Here is a 16206-nt window from a genome sequence, read left to right on the forward strand (position 1 = left end):
CAAGGCCACAAAAATGTTTTTTGAAGGTACTTTTGAATATGTGTGGTGGATCTATGGACTATAATATCATTGGGCTAAATTGTTATGTTTGGGATGCCAGTTTTTAAGGCTTAGGACAAAAACTGAGCATTCACTAGTATGCAATTTAGTTTGGTGACATTTTTCTTTTTTAAACTAGTTCAGAAAATTGGCCCAGTGGTAACCCTTCCAGCACCTAACTGATCATCCATTCCATGCTTCCACTGGGGTGACAGCCCTGCAGCCCATTTGCATCCCAGTGGAAGTGAAAGCCATGCCTTAGGAAGTGGGCCAGTCTGCAGATGTTGAGGGCTGTATTATCCTCATCCCATCTGCTGTTTGCAAGCTCCACAACTGTTGCAGTTGGAAGGTGTATGCCTACTTCCTTGCATGCACAACCTCACAACCAATCAGCACACTGCATGCAGTGAGGACATGTTAGGCTGTACTTGCTGTTGGTAATGCACCTGGATTCTTGTAGATATTGCCAGTGCAGTTAGTCTCCTTTCCTCTAGGATGAGAAAGCTAGCATTTGCATCTTAATCCCATACTTCCCTGCCTGGTCTCACCGGTGCCTTTGCCACTCGTCAATCAGGGTGTTTTGGTGACATCATAAAAAGATGGCCTCATTAGACTGTGAATGAACTTAAGTGTGAAGAATAGACATAAACACAAGTTAGGTTTTGGAAGTTTTTGTTTTAGAGAGCCTAGCTGTTAGCCTACATTTCCCTATCTGGTAGCATTTTGGCCCTTTTAAATATACTGTGGTTATGTTTGTTTTGAGGACAACAGTAACAAATCTGCAAATTCAGTTTGTTGAGGAGTACAGTAAGGGTATTTATTGTGATACTGCAGTGATGATTGTGGATCTATGTTATACTTGTTTTAACAAAACTTGCTTGCCTATTGCTGGATGGCCTTCAAGTTAAATTAATTAAGCTTAATACTTTATTTATTTTAGAGTTTGTTGAATGTGATCATTAAAGGTAAATGGCAGTGGTGAAGTTGTAACTTAGAAGGTCAGTGATGGATTAGAGTGAGTTTATTTGATTTGAAATGTCATTGCCTTAGTTTTAGTAAGGTCCTACTCTATTTTTCTTTTGAGTGCTGTGTGTGAGGATGTGGAACTATAGAGAATTATGGTGTCATCTTACAGGAAAACTATGTATTATGTTTTATGGGGAAGGGATTAATAAAGAGAAAGAGAGATAGAGAAAGAGAAAAAAGTAGTGTGCCTTAGACTGATCCCTGAGGAATATTTTGATGAAGGGGAGGCACAAGGTGAGAGGGACATGTCAGTTATAATGGAAGATATTTTATTCCTAAGTAATTTGTGAACTTACTGAGTAGTCCTGGTCTAAAAGTAAATTCATGTAAAGTGATCAACAATTTTTGTCAGATGAATAATGAAAACTTTGTTAACTGACTTCTGTCTGTATTCTGGCATATGTCATCTGTCAATGTCCACAAAGCTGCCTTTGTACTTCTGCCATGATTGTTTTTCGAAAGTATGGTGTTGGTACTCCTATTTGTCATGAACTAGGTTTTGTAGACTTTTACTTGAATGGACAGAAAACAGGTTGATGTGTACTTGTCTGTTGTGTTGTGTGTGGTTTCTGGACGAAGACAGAGTAATGCAGTGTTCTGTAGGTGTGGATAGGTTAGACATATGCAGAAGTGGATTCTTCTTTTGCTCCCTATACTATTTAATGAACCATAGACAAAGGCTATTGGCTGATGGTGGTCTCTCTTTTGGAGAATTGATATATTGGTTTGTCTCTCAAAATATATGTTCAATGAAAGGGGGGAATAAAGGTGGTTGTTTCATAAGATGTGTAAAAGTTACTTTTTAGGGTTTTGGAGCATAGTGGGTTTGAAGAACTCTCCCATAAAATCTATTCATGTTTGCAGCCGGAAGGCAGTTGGAGTTGTTGCTGCTTCACATAAATTCCACATGTTCACCGCCATCCTCACATCTCTGTCTTAGCTAGTCATTCTTTTTAATTATGTACATAACCTTACACCTTTGTGATACTGAATGCTATGGACACAGTCTGTGCTTGTGAGCTGTACTGCATATTTTTATATATTTTTGTATATGCACGCATCAGTAATGGTTTTGTCTCGCTGTGGGAGGAGATTCAAATTGCTCATTCTTAATCAGTGCTCTACCATGGCTAACAAATTCAAATAAATAAATGTTTCTCTGTGTGACAGAGTTTATTTTTCCAAAAACAATAGGATTTGTGAAGGAGTAAGGCCAGGCTGCTTGTTTTGGAAGTAGAAAGCTTTATTATGTTAGCCCACGGCCCTTAAACTTTGTAACTATATTACATTACTAAGACTGCAGTAAAAAATTGAAGTATTTTGCGATGCAGGCCTGAATTTAGATTTTTGTCAAAATCTAAATACATGTTTCTCACCAGCTTGTTTTTATTTGAAAAGCTTATTTCTATGGACCTAAGTCTACCTGACTGATATATCTGGCTAAGTAAGATTATTCCAGTACAGCTAGGTCACCAGTCTGTGTCTATATCACGTTATCGAAATCTTACTACATCGAATCACTAAAAAAACAAAACAAACAAAAATAAAAACTAACTAGCGTAGGCAGGGGGGCAAACCCCCGTGTACCCCCAACACCCCCCTACTTAAATATTCCAACTCCGAGAATGCACTACATTGAGGTAAATGGAAATCTCCCCCTACAGAGATTTCCGTTTGCCTGCACGATGTTCTGCGCTTTCGATGTTGTGGTGCCGACAATATCAGCTTCGATATTGTTGGCTTTCAATGTCGTGAAGTAGACCCACTAGTCCTTCTTTAAGGAAAGCTTCCATTAAATTCCACAGGCTAGGTAAAAGCTACTCAGCAATTATCATAATGATGTTTGTAAAACAAAAAAGTTGCAGGTATCCTAGTTTTTTCTACTTGTACTAGTATCATAATGATGTTTATCAGAATTCTGAACTTTTTTCTCTGGAATTCCTCAGCATTATGATACTTAAGCTGACCTTCACCATTGATCAGTTTGTTTTAGTCAAGCCATTTCACTGGAATAGGTTTCACTGAGGAATAATGTGATACACGGCCTGTCACTGTCCTATTAAGTATATTTCTTTCAATTTCTAGCAGCTCTATACCTTTTTTTAGCCTGCTGTCACTCTTATCATCTAGTGTTTCTTGACTGCTCTATCATAGCCTCGAACTTACAAATCTGCACATTTTACTGATTATACACTTCCTCTTCAGCATCATTAAAATAGTGCATTTCATGGCTCTTTTTCACATTCAGGTTCATGTGTATGTTTAACTCTTCCTCGTATGTGGTTAGATGAACTAGTGACCTCTACTACCCTCCCTGCTTCTTCTTAGTTGTTCTAAAAAGCTGGAAGTGAATTTAAAAAGATGCAGTATGGCATAAATAAATACTGGTCACAGTACCCAGATGAATTTCTCAAGATAAAGAAAATTAAAATGTGGACATCATAGCTAACAAAACTAATACCAATACAAATTAAACTGAATCAGAAACAGCTTTGCAGGAGGAGAAGAACATGCTTATTTCACTCTGTTTTATAAACAGCATGCTGTACTTCTGATTGCTTATCAGGCATACATTTTTCAAGAGTAACCTTGTGGTCTTAGGAGATGGAGAAGGGGCAGAAGGTCAGAATTTAAACATATGCACTGGACACATCATCTATACAAGTCTTTGTGATTGCTGCAGTATCACTCTAAACATAAATAAAACTGTTCGCTATACATATATGCATTGTATACCCTAGGCCTGATGCTGCACCATGGCCTTGTATGAATTTTTCTATTATTTTTTTTTTCTTTTGTTACATATTATTATACATAAGTCAAGAAAATATAAATACCTCACAATGGTTAGCTGCACAAAACCAAACAGTCAATAGGTAAAAAACAAGAAAAGTGCAGTTCCACGGCTGATAAAAGACGAAATTCCAGATCCAGTGTAGTCAAAAAGTTTAATGAAAAAGATGAGAGCTTTCACAATTCAAACAATTGCTTCTTTAGATCACAAAAAGACCAAAAAAACATGGGTTTAAATACTCCATCAATTAACAATAATTATGCGCATAAAGGCTCCGATCTAAATGATGTAGTTTGCCTGAAACCAGAATTAAAGAACAGGGGTTTGAGAAAGTAAATTTATATAATATTTATACTTCATTAGTTAACATAATATATATAAAAATATGTCTAAATATATCTAGATTTTCAAGTCATTTAGAGTGTTGTAGAATTTTTAACAGTTTTTATGTATCTTGTTTATACATATGTTTTTTTATGAAGGATTTTTTTTACTGTGGTTGCCTTTTTAAATAGCTCTCTTCCTGAGCACATTCACTACTGTTTTACATATCACATGACTAGTTATTGTTAATCTGGATCTGGAATTTCGTCTTTTATCAGCCATGGAACTGCACTTTTCTTGATTATTATACATAACTTAACCATCATCATTAGTAGACTCGGATAAACTCTTAAGAATGTTCAGTTTTCTCGAATAAAGCAAGGTTTAAAGTACTATATAAAATCATACATTTAGTAAATTTAATACATTTACAGATTATTCATATTCAAAATTTATCTGCTTGTATTTTGATCAGAACATTCATTATAACATTTGTTTTAAAGAAGTGCCATTTGCTTCCTTTTAAAGACTCTAAATAGATGCCGGTTGGTCTAAACTAACAGAAAACAAGAGTTATACAATATAGAGTCTATTGATTATTACTTAATTTTGCCCAAGAATTGTTCTTTTGTTCTATTAGAAATGAAAGGTATGATCTTTTGTACTATAAAATGCAAGTTACAAGCTAGGGAAGAAGCATTATGGTTACTTTTTGTACTATGATGTGAACCATAGCTGATGCATTATTAATACAATTGTTTGTGCAGTAAACTTCTTTAATTTTTAAAGAATCTCACTGTACTTGTGTGAGTAATTGCAGTTCTGTGAGGTACAAAATGGAATCTTGACTGCCATGTGAAATGGAACCAGGAAAATGTGCTTCCTGACAGTACCTTTGCATATCTTGTCTGTATGGATTGGATGCCCCATATGCCAACATGTTTTTTTTTTAATATGGCAAGCTAAGATTTGATGCTGTGGGACTCTGTACCCTACTATTAATTTTGAAGTAAAAGAAGACATGATAATGGGAGAATGTGTTGTGTACGACTCTGTTTATTGGTTTGCTTGTGTCATATAGAAACGCACAAGACCAAATTGTTTTGCGCTTAAAAATAATAAAGACTTAACACCGTTTTTCTGTCATCATATACATTGTTTCCTTTTAAAAAATGTCACAAGGAAAGCTTACCTATAAAAATGATTTCCCATCTTCCAGTCAAATTGTGACAATATCTTAAGTATGTAGAAATAGAACACGCTACAAGAAAATACCGTTGTAAGCTTAGGCACATATACGTTTTTTTTCAGAAATACAAAGAAGTATTACCAACTGAAGTTAAAAATATGAGAAAATGAAAGAAAGAAATACTATTTTTTCCCTGTGCAAATTGGTGGTATATGTATGTTTATAGTTAACACATAGCTTATAGGATTATACATTGTAGTTTTAAAATGCAAGGTTTGTGGAAAAAAGATCACTCTGACTAGTATATCAAGACCAGAGCACATCTGGACCAAATCACATGAATGTCCTTTAGCTAGATCATTTCCAGTAATTTATATTGGTATACTTCCAGGGATCATGGTCTCTTGCTTGAATGCTGTTCATAGTACATAGCAGAATAACATGCCTCTCAACTTGCTCAAGAATTTTGTACAAAAACAGAATTAATGGGGGACAAAGGGTGAAAATCAGAGGAAATTTTTAAATGTTACTGTAATTCACTTGAAAGGCTAATAGAACAACAGGTTTTGCATCATATTGTATTTTTTGCACAATACGAAGTATGAAACTCTAATGTCTGGCATTATTCATTTAATGTAATCCCCAGTAATTTACAAGAAAATTAAAAACTTGCAAGGTATAGTGCAAAAATATGAAGATAAATCAGAGGCATTCCACGAAATCAGGGAAATTTGAGAGGTATACTGACAAACTTCATTTCATAGTACCCCTTTTATACTGCACAATGTATCACAGCTATTCAGAGATCGATTAATTTCTATCTGCATGCAAACGTATACAGCACGTCTGATGATAAGTGCTCGACTAGTTGTTTTTATGTGCTAAACCCATTGAGACATGGAAGTGTAATATGCATATATTGCATGAAGCATATGTGTTTTTAGTACTGTGCTGTCTCAGTAGTGTTTCTACAGCATGCCCTTCATTTGTACATCATTATTTTTTTTTCATACAAGCTTGCATTTTCTTATTATGATCTAGCATTCCTATGATCTTAATGGATCATCTAGCAGTCAATTTTAAATTGTAGGGTATTTTGTCCTGCCTTACTTGTGTGTTTATCTTTCTTAAAATTCTGGAAGGTGTGGCTTCCTTCAGTGTAGACGAACACAGATTCATGCTGAAATATGATGATGCAGGCATGCATATGGATCCCTTTTTAGTCTCACACTGCTGTATATCCTAATCACTTCTCACTGGTGTTGGGTGTTGCACGTCTCTCACCTGAAGAACATGTTTTCTGTGCAAGCAGTTAAGTCTGATTATCAGTAATGGCTAAATCAATCAACAAATGTGTCAGTGACTTACAAGTAACGCCTAAATACTTTCACATGCAGTGTTTCTTCCATTTAAACCCCGATCACAATGTCAGAGAATGCATACTTTGTGAAAAAATTTAAACAGGGCACCAAGCTTCATTGACAGGAAACTTTACAACTGTTCCTTACAGAGAAAAGGCTAATGTCCTTAGAAAATAAGTCAAAGTATCAAGTTGAACAAGTGAAGTCTAAAAAAATTCAAGATGCTCACTCAAAAGAGAACCGAGGTCTTTTAAAAGAATATCTTTTTTCTGCCATGAATTCTGGGAATTCTACTTCCATCTCCTGTCCAACAAAGGCTGGGATTTGTGACTTAATGACTACTGTCAAAAGGAAAAAGAAATTATCTTTTGTCCTGCTGGAGGAGTCTCAGCTGATATCCATACCTTAGTTTTAAACATTCAATAATGCCAACAAAGTGTGTCTATTGGGAAAATAAGAGACAATAACACATATTGTGGAAATTGCACACACCCAGGAGTGTTTTGAGGCCCAATGTATCAGGCATTATCAGACTTCAAGAATAAGTTATTTGTTAAATTGGTTTGTATTGTTTTATTATTTTTCTATATATTTCTTTTATATTTTTGACATAAAATAGTTCCTGCACCTTATGTTTCAAACTTGATGTAGTATATTTAATTGTTGTTGGAGGAAGTATTTTACATCTAAAATGTAAGCAAGGTTAATGTCTACACATGCAAACACACACACACACACACACACACACACACACACACACACACACACACACACACACACACACACTGTACTTAATTAATATCCACACTGTTAAATGAACATACCCGCAAGGCATTGTAACCACCTTCCTTCCCCCATTACTATGCTGATTTTGCTACACACAACAAACACGCACACACACACACACACACACACACACACACACACACACACACACACACACACACACACACTGCACTTAATATCCGCATTGTTAAATGAACATATCCACAAATACAAAAAAAAAGAATGTAAGACATTGCAACTCCACCCACCTACTACTGTGCCTGATTTTGCTACACAGCAATGTTCCATTCATTAATTTCTTTAGATAGTGACTGTGAATTGGTCAGTGATGCCAAATATTAAGGGTTTCATAACTCTTACTTAAAAAAAAAACATGATGCTGGACTGCCTGTTGCAATCTTCTCTCTCCCCCACCACTCATTCATGCATACAAGCACACATACAGACACACACAAAATTCACACAGATTTTTATTCTTTATTTTATTTGCTCTATCATTTTAATTTTATGACTGCTAAGCATGAAATCATTAAAAAATGGCAGCTGTTTGGTTTTTAACTGTCTGAGTTTCATGGCAGCTTATTCTGCTGCTGTGAAATGGCAGACTTGTTTTTCCGAGGGCATTACCTATACATTAACGCCTTGCACAGAATGTTCATTCTCCAGTGAGAGTGGCTATGTAAGGTCGCCCATTCTTTAGGTTTACATAGAAACCTACATTGATACTGACTATGGTATGGATTGTCATTCATCCCCCCACTCATACTAGAAGTTCAGGAGCCTGAGTTGCAGGTCTTCACTTAAGATACCTGTGCAGTTAAGGTACTTGATTTCACTGGTCTCCTGTCCCACTGTGTTAGACTATATAACTACATAGATTTTTTTTTCAGCATCCACTGGAATAGGTTGGTATTATCACTGCATCAGTCCTCACATACCACAGTACCTGTAAAGGTCCTCTGTAGATTCAAATGTGGGTTGTGTTTTTGTTCCAATCAAATCAGCATGGGTTTTGGGTAGGACACAGTATTATGACTACCTCATCAAATCTCTTTGATGAGTTACTACAGAGTATAGCGAAATGGCAAGTAACAGGTATAATACTTATAGGTTTCACAAAAACTTTTGACCTGGTAGACCTCCAAACCCTGATAAACCACATCCTTGACATAGCAGTAAGCTCAGAGGCATCCAGCTTGTCCAAAAACTACATATCTAACTATAAATTCTACATAAAAATTGTCTCTTCAATGACATCACTTTTAAATGGAGTACCACAGGAATCAGTCTTAGCCCACTGTTATTGCCAGTTTTCATTAATAAATTACCTTATTCCCCCACCACTCTTCTCTATCTTTTTATATATGGGAGACGGTTCCCTATTAGTAAGTCGAACGCTTACCTTATCGAATCCCCAAACATCGAGCCATCCTTATCGAAACGTGAAATCATTGATCATCCAGAAGAACGAAACCGGAAATGTCGAATCGTCATGGTTGGCCTTCTGTGGTAAAGCTCCGTAAGGTAAGTGTGCGATAGTTACGGACCTTAAGGTTAGGATGCGGGTTAAGGTAAGTGCATGGATGGTAAAGTATGTTAGATTTAGTGTAGGGTTTTGTTAAGTGTATGTGTGTCGATTATTTAGTTTGTTTGGGTTTAGCTTTTTAAGGTAAGTGTGCGATAGTTACGGACCTTAGGGTTAGGATGCAGGTTAAGTGCATACTTGGTGGTATATGTAAGATTTAGTGTAGGGTTAGAAGTAGGGTTTAGTTTAGGGTTAGATGTAGGGAACTGGTTAGTGTATGTATGTGGTTTATTTAATTTGTTTGTGTAGGTAGTATGTAGCGGGCGGTGGGATGGGACAAGTATGATAGTTCGATGTTTTGAATTTCACGATTTAGGGCGTTCTGTGTTTTTGCTGTTCAATGAGGACGGATCGACATTTAGGGATTCGATAAGGTAAGCGTTCGTGTTTATAATATAGACCCATGGGTGACATGACCCTGTACCATAGCAAACTATCATTTCTCTATTCAAAAAGATCTGCAATCAGATTTCTTAGCACTAATACAATGAACAAAAATGGCTTCTTATAAATAATTTATCACCTACACAATGTAGTTTTAACCTGTATTAAGCATTGAAGCTGTTGTTTTATCTTTCTCATATACTATTAATCATAGCAAAAGCAAGGGTCTTCCCACTTCTGCTATATTTTAGACCTATGTAAACATCTGATACCTCCTCATCCACTGTCCTTTTACAAAGGCACACAACATATTAGAATGGTTCAAAAGTTATTTATCGGGAGGGAGGGTGTGGGCAAGATGCTGAACAGTTATACAAACAACTACACTAATATCATTTTAAAAGTAATCTAGCTTTTTGGATTTTTTTCTAATTCATTTCCTGTCAGAAGTTCTTTAACCAGATCCAGACATGAGCCATTCAAAAGTTTCTTCACAGGAGAGCTTGAAGAAGAAAGAGCTACAAACTATTTTTACAAGTATTCAGGATCTATCAATGAAAATGGATAAGGTTGAAGGAAAAATGGACTACATAAAAGAAGACTGTAAGAAACAACTTGATTTACTGAATGAAGATATTAAGAAGGAATCAGTTTGGATTTCATCTATAGAAGAATCAGTAAATGACTTAGATGGCAGGTTGTCTGAAAATGAAAACCATGTTGAATTTATCCTGAAACAGAACACACTACTCTTGGAAAAGGTGGAAGATCTGGAAAATAGATTCAGAAGGAATAGCATCAGAATATATGTAATACCGGAAAATGAAGAAGGAGATAATTTGTTGCAATTCTTAAATATCTGGTTACCAAAAACATTAAATCTGCCACAGCCTCTCTCTTTTGGCATAGAGAGAGGTCATAGATCTCTCTCAAACTCCTTTTAAAAAATAATTCTACCACTCCCAGATCTATAATTGTTAAATTTCTTTCAACTCAACACAAGGATCTGGTATTGAGGACAGCCTGGCCAAATTCACCAGTAAAGATGAAAGGAAATAACATTTGATTTGACAATGATTATACCTCATCAGTGATTTCTAAAAAGAATGCATGCATTTCTTTAATTAAAAGCCTAAAGAAGATGAGCATCTATTCTCACATTATTTTTCTGGCAAGACTTAAGATTTTTCATCCTGAAGAACAAAAAACTTTTAATACACTTAAAGAAGCCTTGGACTTTACTCAGAAGAACACACTTTTAAACACATCTGAAGGAATGGGCTGGTATCTAACAAGTTTAAAGAGACATGCAACTAGAGATGGCTGGCAAATTAAAGAAAAGAGCAGCAAAAACTAAAATAAAAATAATGACTTAGTTTTATTTGTTTCTATTGTTGTGCTGCTGTTCTGAATATTGCCTTAATTTTCTTCTGGGAAGCAAAACAGATAACAAGGTAAAAACTTTTTATTTGTTCAAATGTATTATTTTAAAACATTAATAACTACTTAATTTCATACATTATATATTTTCTATTAAGTAATGCATATTTTAGTAGCAGTGATTAGACTAAAAATTCAACATTAATATTAGATTTAGTAGTATTTTATTTTGGTATTTTCTTTCTTGTTTTAACTAATTAATATAATATGTACAGTATTTATATAAATTAACTGTTTTAAGTTGGTAAAATAATTATTGTGCTTTGGATGGTTACCAAATTAAAGAAGTGCTTTACTATGGTAGCCCTGCTTTGGTTTTGATTCAGTTGTAGTCACTGAGTTATAGATGTCATGATATGCATTACAAATAAATTATAGGCATAGCTTGTTGGATGACTGTGGGGTTTATTTTCATGTTAAATGTTTCATAGACCTGATAAGCGGTTGTAGAATATATTTCTTTTGTATTTTTTATTTGGATGTTGTGCTGTTTTACACTACAAGTTTAAAAGCTATATAGTTTTAAATGTAACTGCTTTAATGGCTTTATTTAATCTGTGGCTCGCCTCCTGTGATCATGATCTGTATTTCAAAAATTGGTACTTTTCCATTAAAGCCCTACCACTTTGCGCTGCTGTGTTTCTTCTGTTAAACAACTACCACTTGGTGCTGCTGTGTTTTGCCGATGTGTCGATGCCAATTTCCACTGCTCAGTGCCTTCTACTATCAACTGTAAATTAGATTTAAGTATTTGTCATACACAAGCACACAGTATCCCTTATCTGGGGTCTATATTAATTAGCGAACGCTAATTCATCGACCCCTTTTAAGTGAAAGCTTAAAATCTTGAACACCCGGAACAGTGAATTTTTTCTGTTCCGAGAAACACACACACAACACAAGCACACCAAAAAACAGCAATCCACACACATACACTTAAAATCCTACATCTACCCTACACTAAACTGTACATATACTACTGTCTATCCACTTACCTTAACCCAAACCCTAACCCTAAGGTCCGTCACTATCGCACAATCACCTGACCCACGCCCTAACGCTAACTCACCTACCCCACCCTAACCCTAATGTCTGTCACTATCGCACACTCACCTCACCCGCGCCCTAACCCTAACTCACCTAACCCATGCCCTAACCCTAACGTCTACACAATCGCACACTTACCTGAACCCGACTCATAACTTTCCACCACAGTGCTGAAAATAGCAAAGCCACATAAACAGCCAACCAAATTCTTTCCCTAGGAAAAAATTTGGTGTTCTGCAGCTTCACTATTTTCAGCATTCACTGTTTTAGGGTCGATATTAGAACATTCAAAGTTTTAAAACTTTGATGCTCTAATATAGACCCCTTATCTGTATTCATGGTGTGCTGCTACCAGTCAGATTGCTAATGTGATAGTAGAATGTCAAATACTGATCAGTATTTGAACAGGACAGTCAACATGCATTACTTTATTGACAGCTCATGGCCAAATGCTGTCTTTCTTCAAAAGACTGGCTAGCGACAGTCACACCACTGCTGTCAGAATACCCTTCATTACATAAGTAAGACAACAGCCACAGTCTTTGTCAAACAAAAAAGCTCTTTACTTTTAATATGTTTTGTTTCATATACAAAACAGGACTGCCGTTATATAGGAAAGCAATTTCATATGTTATGACTGTGGACAGAAAAAACTATCTATATCAGTAGTGGCAGTAAGTTTGTTTAATTACATTTCCAGACCCTGCAGATGAATGTGAGTTGGATACCAGGGGTTATGGAGCCCAACTCCACAGTGGTAACACCCAAATATGTATACAAATGGGTGAGTAGGCTTAACAGTTTACAGCACATATGCAGACTGACTTCAGTCATGAGCAGTGTGACTTTATTCCCGAGTAAACTGTATACTTTCAGCCTCAGAGATGAGTTATAATCACAGACTCCCGAGGAATTCCATTACCTCAGTCTGAGCTCAATACCAAACCCAAATGCCAGTAGAAGAAGAAGAAGAAGAAGAACAGCGCGAGGTGGTACGGCTTCACTTCACAGCAGCGCAAAGTGGTAGGGCTTTAATGGAAAAGTACCCAAAAATTAAATAGCTGATGTTGGTTTTCCTGCTTTAACATGTTTTTTTGAAGTGAATTTAATCTAAATGGGTTCCCAACACAGTATTGTTACATTGCAGCAGCCTACATTCATGTTGGTTTCATCACAGAAGAGGAAGTACTCCGTGACCTTTCATCTTAGAGGATGCCAGAAGGCCAGGCTTTAGAATATTAAGATGAGCAGCAGCAAGTTAAAACTAACAATAAAAGTGGATGGGTGGTTTGATAGAACAGACCATAAATCCCTTTAAAATGTATTTGCAAGTTTGTATATGTTGAAAGTGGTTTCTCAAGCGCGTCATAATTTGCCTGTTTGTAGTATGTTTTCCCCATGAGTGATTGAGAGAAAAGTAATTATTAGCATGGCAGGGAAGCATGGTTCAGACTTCTAGTAACTGTGATGCTGATCACAGAGAAGTTGTACAGGCAAGCTTCTACACAATGCAGTGTTATTTATTTATTTTTTAACTTTTCCTTTTTTCTTGGACTGGGACAATAGATGCACAAATACATAAAATGTTACTGGACCTAGGTACAGCAGCATTTACTTTTAGGTGATTGGCTAGCCACAAACACTCATTCCCTGAAATACAAAATTAGATTAAACAACTTGATTTCATGTAGCACTTTCCAGCACTACTTGTTTTTAAATCCTAGGGTATGTTTCCTGTGAAAGGATTCTACTGCAAAAATTATTCTTTCTTGAGTCACACCTTGGGTTACCCAGTAATATCGAATGTTAGTGTTAGTGTCAGAGGATACTTCATCACTTTAACAAAAATGGTAACGTTCTGTTCTGCACAAAATTGCAGGACATCTCTCTCTGAAATTATGAAACACGAATATGCACTCAATCAAAGCATATATATTTATTGCTATTGATTAATCTTGGCAATGCATATATTCAGCATTTAATAATATTATAATTGTTTTGTGTGGCTTCTGTTTTACGTGGTTTCATTTGGCTCACCTATGGCAGAGATAGCTGACAACACCCTTTTAAACATGTCGGTGCACTCCACGCCGACTTCTGGGGCTGATAAAGCCGGTGATTTATTGATAGCGACTCTTATGGACATTCAGCTATCACTGAAATACTTGGTAACCAAAGCAAAGGCTGCGGATAACATTTTGCACACTTCTAGTCCAACTGGAACCAACGACGAATTGGACACTATTATTGATTTAGACGCATCTCCTCGTAGAAACCCAGGATGCAGAAACAGGAAGCTGAGTAAAACGTCTAAAGTAAACACTAGTGAGAACGCTTGCTGTTTCGAGCTTCTTAACCGGGAAAATAATCCATTTTTCAACCTGAACAGGGGGTCTTTTGATAGCAACAACGAAGAAATCAACACCCAACGGGACTTGTTACTGAGGTTACTAAAGAGGTACAAGTCTTTAGAAATTGAAAATTATTATTTTTTAAGGTGTATTGAACTCGGAGTTATTCCTAAAGGTCTCCGGTTCTTTAAATGTCCTAATGGTATTAGTGTAGGACATCCGTTTTTTAGTACTTTGGTTGATTTCTTTAACGAGGCAGGTATTCGTTTTCTAAAACTGCTTATTGAGAACAATGTTAACAAAATGTCTATGTTAACTAAAGACATTAAAGAAGCTGAGGATTTTATTAAACACCGGCTTTCTGAAAGTCGATTTAAAACTATTTTTGCTCATTTAACTAATGAATTAGATTTGCATACCAACGAGGTCACTACAAGAAAAAGGTCTAAATTAGACCGTGACATCAACATCTATGACCATAAGGCAGCTTACAATCAATTTGTTCCTGGTTTTCGTAACTCTACGGCCCAAAAACAAAGGTCGAACTTTGTTCACCAGCCTAATAGTGCTTCTTTTTCTTCATCTAAGCGTTTTCGAGATAACGCTGACACTTTCACTAACAGTAGTCCTAATTACAATGTGTCTTTTCCACCTTTGGTGTCTGGCTCTGTTTTTTCCAAATTAGGTACCAACTCGGATAATATACTGGATTGTAACAAGACTGTTGTTACTAACAAACCATCTGATGGCCACTCCAGTAATTCCACCGACCCTGTGGTCACCATTGCCAACCATAAAGACAAAGGTGTGACTTTACCAACTGACGGTTCTTCTAAAAAGAACAGTTCTAATACATATGGTAAGAGCTCTGTGCTCACCAGAAGCAGGACTTTTTTGGGCTCAAGTTCGTCAGGGGACGAGGCATAAATGATGTTACAGATGATTTTGGCATAATCAATTTGACCGACTTCTCTTTCACTACGGATGAACTATCTGTGTTAAAACATGGTTTTAACTTTATACCTAGTCAGAAGGCTGACTATAGTAGAACTATTATAGATATTAAAAAATTCACCAGGCAACTAAACCTGTCTTTTTTGATGCATGACATTTCTGAAAACATTAATGTATTTAGTAAACCCTCTAGCTTTGTTCCCAATTTACACTACACTATCAAGGCTTATGAGGAATTGTGTGTTAAGGATGTGAACTTGTTGTTTAAGAGGAAAAATTTTTACCACGACAACTTAGACAATGCAGAAAGAAAAGCATTAAAACATCTTAAAGAGTTAGCTTCTACATTTAGATTTATGAAAAGTGACAAGGGTTCTAATATAGTGGTTATGAAGCATGATGACTATCATATAAAAATGTTGGACATCTTAGGAAACCCTAGTGAATATGAAACAATCGCACTGTTTGACATTATGAGATGTTTCAACAAGGTGCATTCTTATATATATGATGCTTTAATGTGTGGTGAAATTACTTTAAGCCTTTACAATTTTTGTGTGGTTGATAACCCAAAGATCGGGGTTATTTTTGGAATTCCCAAAACCCACAAAGATGTTACAAATCCCCCATTACGTCCGATTGTTTCATCTCCACACTCTGTCACCGAGGGCATTTCTTTAATAATTGATGCCATATTGGGGCCTTTATTGGAAAATCAACCATCTTTTATTAAGGACTCTTGGCATTTTTTGGATAAAGTAAAAATGTTCCAAGATAAAAAGATTTTTGACCCTGTTAAACACACGGTTTTTACTTTAGATGTTAACTCTTTATATACCTGCATCCCCCACAATGATGGAGTAGAAGCGGTACGAAGTTTTTTAGTTAAAAAGAAATTTTTAAACCATTCTCAGATTTCTTTAGTT

This window comes from Protopterus annectens, chromosome 10.part0 (assembly GCF_019279795.1).
Source record: "Protopterus annectens isolate FY-2018-M chromosome 10.part0, PAN1.0, whole genome shotgun sequence".
Taxonomy (NCBI): domain Eukaryota; kingdom Metazoa; phylum Chordata; order Ceratodontiformes; family Protopteridae; genus Protopterus; species Protopterus annectens.